The sequence below is a fragment of the Pteropus vampyrus genome, unplaced genomic scaffold, assembly GCF_000151845.1.
Source record: "Pteropus vampyrus isolate Shadow unplaced genomic scaffold, Pvam_2.0 Scaffold6, whole genome shotgun sequence".
NCBI lineage: Eukaryota > Metazoa > Chordata > Mammalia > Chiroptera > Pteropodidae > Pteropus > Pteropus vampyrus.
In genome coordinates, this window is record NW_011888787.1 from 13253994 (window position 1) to 13263987 (window position 9994).

General features: G+C 35.9%; 1 protein-coding gene across 2 annotated transcripts in view; it reads right to left on the bottom strand.

Annotated features, from left to right (window-relative positions):
- Positions 1-9994, bottom strand: part of S1PR1 (sphingosine-1-phosphate receptor 1) — a 150902-nt gene that overhangs the window by 45204 nt on the left and 95704 nt on the right. The window contains exon 2 of one of the 2 annotated variants that reach the window (XR_002782590.1): positions 627-752. The exons of the other annotated variant lie outside the window; for it this stretch is intronic. The gene's annotated coding sequence lies outside the window, so the exon portion shown is untranslated. Of the gene's footprint in view, positions 1-626; positions 753-9994 lie in introns of those variants that run through there. 2 annotated transcript variants of the gene reach the window in all.

Genomic DNA, 9994 nt, shown 5'->3' on the forward strand with positions numbered 1-9994 from the left:
TGCTAGTACTAGAGCTGGCACTTAAACTTATCTCTTTCTGACACAAAGCTACATTCCTGATGGTATTATTCTTTTGCTGGTCATGTTATCCTCTTGCTTAAAAAAAAAATCACAACTGAAAAAGGTTTTGCAACTGGCACTTACTTGTAGATAAAAATATAAAATCTTTGACTTGACACAGAAACAGAAATCTTCCCTAACATAACTTTTCCCACTTTTCAAGCCTCCTTTACCTCTATTCCTGTGGCATATTAGAAGCTCCAGAAGCTCAGACTTCCAAGGTATTCCATGGTTCTGTACCTTTGCATGTGCTAGTTTCTATCTGAAATGGCCTTTCCCATCTTTGCCTAGTACATTTTACTCAACCTTCACCACTCAACTCATGTAAAAGTCAATTGGTCAGGGAAGATTTTCTTGACTTTTCTAGGCAGTTGGTTGCTCTATCGTACTGATCACATGAACATAACACATTCCACATCACATTACCGCCCACTTGAGAGAGACTCTACTTATGTTTTTAACTCTCTTACTATGAGATCTTCAAAGCTCTAGGCTATGTGTTTATTCAAATTGGTATCTGTCTTAGTCTGTCCAGGTTACTATAACAAAAGTACCATAGACGGAGGGGCTTAAACAACAGAAATTTATTTCTCACAGTTCTGGAAACTGAGACATCCAAGATCAAGGTGCTGGCTGATTTGGTTGCTGATGAGAGCCATCTTCCTGGTTTGCAGATGGATACCCTGCTGTATCTGCACATGGGGGAGAGAGAGCGAGAGAGCGAGAGTGAGAGAGAGAGAGAGAAATCATGTCTAATGTTTCTTGTTATAAGGGCACTAATCACATTCATGAAGGCTCCACCATCATGACCTAAGCTCTTCCCAAAGTCTCCATCTCCAAAGAGCATCACAATGAGGATTAGACTTCAACATATGAATTTGGGGGTGGGGGGGAGGGGCACATAAACATTTAGTCCATAGCAGTATCTCTAACACATCATTTAAATTTTTTCCTGAAGAAGGATGGAAGAATTTGGTACTGGAAAAACAAAAATTTCCCGCTTTTTTTTTTTTTTTTAATCCCAGAAAGTATCTCTGAAACAAGCTTGTTGATAAAAGCTATCTGCTTACATAGTTTTCAAATTCTGATTGCTTCGAAAAGCATTTAGAAAAATCATTATGAAGATACGATTAGCAAAGAATAAAAACTATTAAATCTCAATAAAAAATGCAGCAGTAACAACGACCATTTATTGCTCAATGACTAGGGACTAAGAACTGTTCTGTTTGTTTGCATGAGCAAACTCATTTAATCCTCACAACGCTATTAAGTTATTACTATTATAAGCCCCCTTTTGAAATTGAAGGAACTGAGGCACAGTTTTTCCAGTGAATACATAGAGCTCATAAGTGGCAAAACTAGGATTTAAACCTATGTTGTCAGGTCCCAGAGCTATGTTCTTAACCTTTATACTATATTAATAAAAAACAGATGACAGAGACCTTTTCAGGAAGATTAAATTTCTCCATTACTGTTCTAATTCTTAGGGGGAGGATTCATATAAGAAAGATGTATGTGTAAATTACTAGTAATGCTACTTAAGACCAAGCTAGGCCATAGGAAAAGCTATGTGTTTCTATAGAGCGTGGTTAAGAAGGCAAGTAAGACTTAAATTATAAGAATTAAAAAGAATATCATATAACCACCAATTTATCAAGAAAGCCTCTACATACTATATGTCTAGCACTATGGTACAGGCTTAGGAATACAAAAGAACAAATATGATTCTTGACCCAAAGAACAAACACTATGATTGCAGAAGATGTGACTCTCACACACAAAGTTATTAGATTAGGTAATAAAATCTTAAATTATGTGGTATAAACAATAAATGCAAATATACATTAAATGGTCTAGTTATTTATTTTTAAAAGTAATTGCGAAAAAGAAACTGGGAATTCTTTTCTTCAGATGCTTCCAGACTCATCCCCCTACCAGAAATTTTATAAAATAAAATCGCTACTATAAAGTTCCATAGAAATTAAGCTTAAGAGACAAAAAACAAAACTGAAATACACAGTTATAGATTGAATTTTGATGAAAAAAAAAAAACAAGCTTTGTTTCATGGTATGAATAAGATGGAATAACATTAGGGAAACTGCCTCAGGAAATCAGAACACAATATAAATCAGTCAAACTTTCCATATCTTTCAAGTCACAGGAAATCTTAAAATATCACTCCATTCTGCCTGTGTATGCAGCAAAGGCAGTTTCAGAGGCATTTAAAGTATTTTATAAGGTAAAATCTATACACTTTATCACATTAAGGTAAAAGCTTCCAGGTTAACCTTATTTATAAATGTTATTTCAAGGAAAGAGAGTATATTATAAAAGAGATAGAAATCTTATCAAAATTGAAAGAAGAAAACTATAAGAAAAGAAAATTAACTAAACTGAATAAGAGGAAATAAGATCTTTCCTGGCCATTTAGTATTAAAATATTTTCATGCTTGTTGAAATGATGATTAGCTACAGAATCAGAACTACTTAGTAGATTTGCCAGTATGCTGCTGGAAGCATAGGGGTCAGTGGACCTTTGGGGCTGATGGACTAGGAGACAGACTGGGAAAAACAGAGACGGCTAGTAGTGGTTGCTCGAGAATTGTTTTAGTGCTGCAAGCTTATATAGCTAGTAGGAGCTTCCTGGAGGCTCTTGAAAGAAAAGACGTTTCCAGGAAAGTTCTGAGAGCCAAGCACCTTGGCAATGCACACTGAGGTCATGAGCAGCAGCTTCCCAGCCTTCAATCTCCCAATCCTTCCAATGGCTGTGGAAGCCTCTCTTCATATCTCCTCTATACAGAGTACATTCCAGTTTACTACATGAACTGTCTTGAATACAATGTAGAGGTTACTATACATTGCCCATACTGTTTCATAGGGTGTTCAAAAATTACTATGTATTGTCATATATTAATAGAATTATAAGCCGAAACCAACAATGCACATTACATATGAGAGATTTTGAAACTACTCTGTCTTATACTTATACATGTTCAAACAAGATGGAATAGGGACTGTAAAATTTTAAAGGATGTTTGAACAAAAAAAAGTCTTAAAAATTTTTCATACCAAAATATTAACATAGTAGGTTTTACAAAACTAAATATTGGCTGCTTTCAGAGAAAGTAACTCATTTTCTGGAATCTCCTAAAGAAATAACCAAAACGATATGCCTCAAGAACATAAATGTTTCTTAGGTAATATGTGTTAAATATTCTCCTGTCATTCTGTTACACATGTAAACTTTCTAAGCTTCTCCATCTGTATTGTAAAGTTCTTTCTAAACAGATTCTAACAATCAGTGCTCCTATGAGTATTACTTGAGAATGTTTATTTCACTGCATCCTTGCCTATGTTATGATTTTTTAAATCTTTTTAACTAGTGAGATTTTTATAGCATTCTAAAGAAAGTTGTTTCCCTTGGCTTTTGAGTTATCTGGCATTCATAGGCATTCATAATATTAGTCTTATCTAGGTAAAAAAAAAAAATCTAAACCAGGAAACATGATATTATTCTTGGTTCTGTTGCTGATTTCTCAATCTGGCCAAATATTTATGTTTTCAGAAATTAAAAAAGGACCGTTAGCTCTGACAAAAAATAAGAACAGAAGAAAATTTATACATTTAAATACATTAAATTGAAAGCAAATATTCATTTGCTTTTTCTTGGTTCAACAATTATCGAGACCCACTAGACACCAAACAGGTGTAAGGAATGGCGGGCCGACTCCAGAGACCTCTCCACATCGTGAGGGACACAGACTGGCAAGCAGGTGACAATGCAGCTCCACCCATCTTTATCCAAACACTTGCAGGGCCACAAGTGTTTCAGGACCAACACTATTTGCAGATTTTTAGAAGGTAAGGACAATATATGTTACATTTAATATGTAACACCCTCATAGTGCCTAAGACAGCCTTCTATAAACAAATACAGCAACATTTCAGTAGTGAAACATAACATTATAAATAGCTTCATGTCAGCTCAGGCCAGGTTTTGCTGCCAAATAAGTTTTGGCACCAATCATAAAATAAACTTGGTTTTCAGAGCTTTTAGGATTTTGGAATTGCAGATAAGGAACTGTGGACTTGAAAATGGTGTCCTAAGTTCTGGCATACAGGTAAGAATAGAGTACTAAGGGAATGCAGAGGTATACGCCCAGCCCAGACTGGCGGGGGACAGGAGAGTTGGTGGAGAGAAAATAGAAGCTGGTTCCTAGGTACCAACAACAACAACAACGACAACAAAAATATATATGTATATATATATATATATATATATATATAGTATTATGGGTCCAGGGAGCTATGAGAGAGGTTGAGGAAGAGATTATTGCTTGATGATGAACTTTGAGAGACTGCTTTTGCGTTTTCTTACTTTATCATTGTGTCATGAACTGTCAGATATTTACTGTTGTGTTACAAAGTTAACAATGACAATGTTATCATCTGGTCTGTTCAGTTCCCCTAACGCTACAGACAACATGTTAAATAGCAGTGTCTTTATTTAAATGTCCAACTATTACTTGTCTATGCTATCACTCAAGGTTTTTATACTTTCTTACATTGTTCAGCTGCGCTCTCTGGCCTCGGCCAGGCTCTGTCCTATCCCAACATATATAGTTGATCATCTCACTCTCACGCCTGAAAACCATTAAGAGCTCCCCGTTGGAAACAAAATTATATATCTCTCTCTCTCAGTCTGTACATGCTATGTAGACCAGAAATGAGACTGCAAATTGCGCACAAACTTGGGTAGGAGCACGAGTATAAGGAAGCTTCATGAAGATTGCAAACTTGACCATGGAGGGCAGGAGGGGCAAATAGGGCAAATGCCAAAGCTATGTTTGCGCTGTTACGGCCCTGTAAGATAAGTTTTAAGAATTAAGAAAATAAGGGTCAGAGGTGGAAAAATTAGGCCACAAAGGAGACTCAGTTCATAAAGCAGAACCCAGATTCTTGACTCCCTGCAGAGTATGCTTTCACACCATATATTTTCTCAAATGCATTAATTCATTCCCTCATACATTCAAACATCAGACAACATATTTCTATGTCATTGTTAAGTATAAAAAATATTTTAGTAATAATAACTTTTTACTGAATGCATCTTGTAGTATAGGCCCTATACCATGAACTCTATACATTGAAAGTAGAATTATTCTTTCCAACAAATGTAGTTTACAAATGAGGAAGCTGATGACCAAAGAGGTTAAGTAACTTTCCCAAGGTCCCATGTGTGGTAAGTGGCAGAGGTGGAGGTGTGTTTGACGTCAAGCCTTCATCCTTAGCCACTGGGCCCATTGCCTTTAAATATTACATAGCTACATTACATAGCCATGAAATACTTGGTGATTCTTTCCTGAGCTTAAAAACTATCTTGGAATAAAAAATGCAGCAAGGGGAACTAGTTCTCTTTTCAAGGTACTCTTTTATTTTTTTTTAATAATTTTTTATTTTTCCATCACAGTTGACATATAATATCTGGTCAATCTCTGGCAGTCATAATGCACAGAACTGAACAGTGTCGCTCATCATTTCAGTTGCCAGCCAGCTCCCAATGGGTCAATGTTCATGAAGGCTGTTTCAATATTAAGTGGCTTGATGAACTGATTTTAGCAATATTGCTAAATTTAAATTATGATTTTCATTGGAAAGAAATTCAACCTATGAACATGAATGAAAAAGAAAAATCAAGGCCTGTCTATAAACCTTAAGTAAGTCGAATATAATAAAAGAGAATAGCTTTTTTTTCTTATCTGGTTTTCTATTTATGTACATGAAAAGCAGTGGTATTTATCTCTTATCAGAGGAGTGTTTGCAGTAAACTGGGAAGGACAAATCTCTTAATAACCAGTAGCCCCACCTTCCAACATCCCCCATTTCATTTTGACTGCTACTTTCATCTCCACTCACACTCAACTATTGAACACTCTGGCTTGGGCCAGTGGGATAAGGCAAGGGTAACATCAAACAGAATTGTGATGGAACTCCATATGGCTAACAGGATAAACACCTGAGTGTCATAACTGTCTCTCTTCTGAAAGCCTGAGCCTTATAATTCTGTTAGAGCTTGGTCTATTTACTTAAGGAAGAAAAGTATCACAGTATCCAATGGATATTCATTAGGAACTACTGAAGAAAATTACATCTGCCAGCTTCATATTTTTTGTGTGATATTATGGGAAAAAAAACACTGAAGTTAATATGACGTCACATATAAAGACAAGAAAACGAGAAGAGCAAAAGTAATAGTTTTACAATCTTGCCAATTAGGTAATGTATGTGAAATTGTTTGGGGAGTCCTAAAGAGTTGACGAACATGAACTAGTGTTACGAGGTAAACAAAATACAGTGATATCGTGGCTATAGTGTAGAAGCTACTGACCAGCCACTTACAGTTTTATGGAAATAAAGAGTTAGGGTGAAAATATTTGGCCTTATAAAGCACTTCTCATTTTTTTTTAAAACTATACATGTACAAAGAAAAAAATTCAAGTAATACAATAATGTAAACCATATGGAGTATCTCTGACTCCTAGACAACCAGAGTTTCTAGTTTCTTATACATCCTTCCATATACATTTTATGAATATATTTGTTCACATTTATTACCTATATCTTTGGAATAAAATAATGGGTTCTCACCTTATAGTTTTCCTTTACTCTTTCACTGAATTTTGATATAGTAATTACACCCCATTCTGAAAAATAAATAGCATTATTTTTTCCGCTAAAAATATTCAAGCGATATTAATAAATATTTAAATTGCATCTTTATCTTTAAAAATTCATCCTTATAATTTACCTAGACAATCTGCCTGACATTGAAGAGATCAGCACTTTAAGATCAGCATTTGCTCACACAAAATCCTTAAATGTTTACTGTTCAGTGTTCTTGCATTTAGTGGGAAATCGAAACATGGTGAGAAATTGGTGCTAATAAATTTAACATAGGGTCTTTGATAGAGCCTACTTTCCTGAATCCATCTAACAGAAGTTGTGTGAGGTGATTTGCCATTGATTCCTAAGTGAAATCGAAATGCAACTATTATGATTGGTTAAAATAACAGATTACGTTTTGTGACTATTTTGTGAATCCAAGAAATAATTCAGTACAAAACTGAAACATACCAGCTGGGCAAAGAGAAGAAAAATGAAGTCCTCATGTCCTTTGAATACGAAGCTTCAGTTTCAGGCACAGAAACGCATTGCATTATGTTCACCATTTCACTTTTTCACTGAGTGCCATTAACACGATAGTCCCTGACTTACCTGAGTGCCCCAGCATGTACAGGCCTGGCCAGGAGTTTTGTCATACTTCTTTGCCAGCTGGAGAACATTTGGCTATGTCCCCTCTGGCTATGGGCAGTAGCCTTTGAAAATGTGTTTACATTTTAACAAGAATCTACTAGCTTTTGAGGTCTTTGACAGGATGAAATACAAATTGTTAGCGTCTGCAAGAAAAGGGAGAGGGACTCTTGAAAAAGAAAGATTCGTCATATTGTTAAGTTACTGATTTTATAATTTAATCTGAGAAAGGTCCAAATGTGACAATTATGGTTAGTTAAAATAACAGATTACATTTACACATAGCTGAGGTATTTCAGGAAAATGTGCACCAAGCTCTCTGACACAGGACTTCCGTTTACTCCAAAGTCCCCACTCCTTTCACTCCTTAAATGAGATGCTGTTTACCTCATTTGTTTCTGAAATGGCTATTTATAAACAAATCATTTCTTACTTAAAACTTTTTACTATATAGCTACATAAAGAAAATTTAATCATCAACATACATAAAATATATACACACAGTGAATTCAATGAAAAAAAAATCCAAAATATTCATGTAGGTTGTTTGGGACCAGGTAAACAAAACAAGAGACTAACTGAATTTCCCCTTTTCACTTAATGGTTTTGAATCATGGAAAGACATAGCTTGTCTGAACACCAATCGTTCATTCTTTATAGCTACACTTAAGAACTTACCCAGCACAGAGTGTGCTAGAATAAAGAAATTCAAATTGACATTAGAAATAATGCTACTAGTGACAGCATTATAACTGGAGAAAGCATTTCTGGGATTCTGTAAAACCGTCTGGAGAAAAAGAAGAACTGAAAAATGGGATGAAATGTAGTTTGTCAGATATATAGGATATAGGATGAAAAAAGATCATGGATTCAAACAAATATAAAACAAAAATATGAAACTACTTACAATAAATAAAAGAGAAAAAAAAAAAACATGGTCATACCTGAATTAAGATATCTACTTCTTGATACTTATATAAATCAAATCTTGTTCTTAAATATGCTAGAAAGCTAAATAACTAGTTGCCTTCTGCTTTGCTCTAAACCAAAGTCAGTGTACAGCAGTAGGAGAAAAGTTCGTAATTACTGTTTCCTTTCTTTTATAGAGTACAGCTCATTGCTTTTCACTTCTCAAGAGAAAAAAGTACCCAATTTGTAAGGGCTTTTTCCCCCCTCACTTCATCCCTAGACCCAGTTTAAGCTTTAATCCTCATCCCTTCAAAGAGTACAGCATTTCGATTCATTTCAAAGCACTGGACTGGTGTTGATGAGAATAGGACCAGCATTAAAAAAGAGATTAGCTATGCTGAGAAATGTCCATTGTAAGAAATGTACTTGCAAGGACATAGAATCAGCCATCCAGCATATATTGAAGCCACTTACTGCTGTTTACAGGAAATTGTGCAAAGCACAGTCCTGGAACAGAATGGAATAGAGTTTACGTCACAGACTTTGAGGTTGGAGGGAAAAAAATTTCTGTGTAAAATAAAAACACTCCAAACACACACACACACACACACACACACACACACACACACACACACACACACGAGTACGATATCCAAATACATATGCTGCATGCACACAAACTAAGCAAATAAAAAATCTCTTTAAAATCTAATTTAAAATAATATAAAAACTTATTGTGGCAATTATAGTGCTCTATTCCTCCAAAAGAGAGAAAATAAGCTATATTCTATGCCCACAATGGCAAAGACAATTGTTCCAAAGATCTGGCACAACACTTAAAAAAAAAAAAAATTCTTAAAATAATTACATCAGCATATGGACTCTGGAAAATTTCTTCTACCATAAAAAGGTCAGAGGGACGTTTCCTGTTTCACATTTCTAGTACACGTTGTCTTTTAGACAACAATAAGTGTGAAACAATAGTTTGGCATGAGTTCAATACATACTAAGAAATGGCCTGGCCCTTGAAAGCTGAGATGAGTCAACCTCAAATTGCAAAGATCTCAATGACGACAAAAAAGGCAGCCGGAGTCGGGGCAGTGGTGGCCCTTGAAAATAAGATTCGAGAGGCCAGTAGACACATCCCAGAATTTAATTTTTGATGTTTGTTGACCAGTGAAGAGCTCTTATCCTTAACATTTGCATGTACATAGACAGCATTTAGGCTATGAATGAATATCCTGGCTTTTTAAAAAATATATTGCCAAGGAAAAACTGCAATGTAGAAAAAGGATAATTTGGTAACTCCTCTGAAATTGTTAACCTGGACTGGCCGTTGTTTCCACTCCCCAACTTCTGGTTCCTGCTCTGAACAGTCGGCGCAGGTGAAAACGAATGCTTCCTTGCCCCTCACCGGACTTTGCACCACTGGGAATGCTGACCCTACCCACAGGCCTCGTCACTACCTGGAACACCATGAGACAGAGCCACGCGGTACTGGACCTTCCATAAACTTGGTAGTCCCACATTCATCTTCTCTGATGCCTGACTGGGACCCTCCAAACATGCTGGCATCAAAACAACCATGCCAACCTGAGAAAATGGCGGACTTTTCCAATGACATCTCCCCTCTCTAATCTTCTTCCACTCAAGAAGAGTAGATTGAGAGAGCTTCTGAAACAAGGCAGGGGATGCAGAGGGGTTAACAATGGA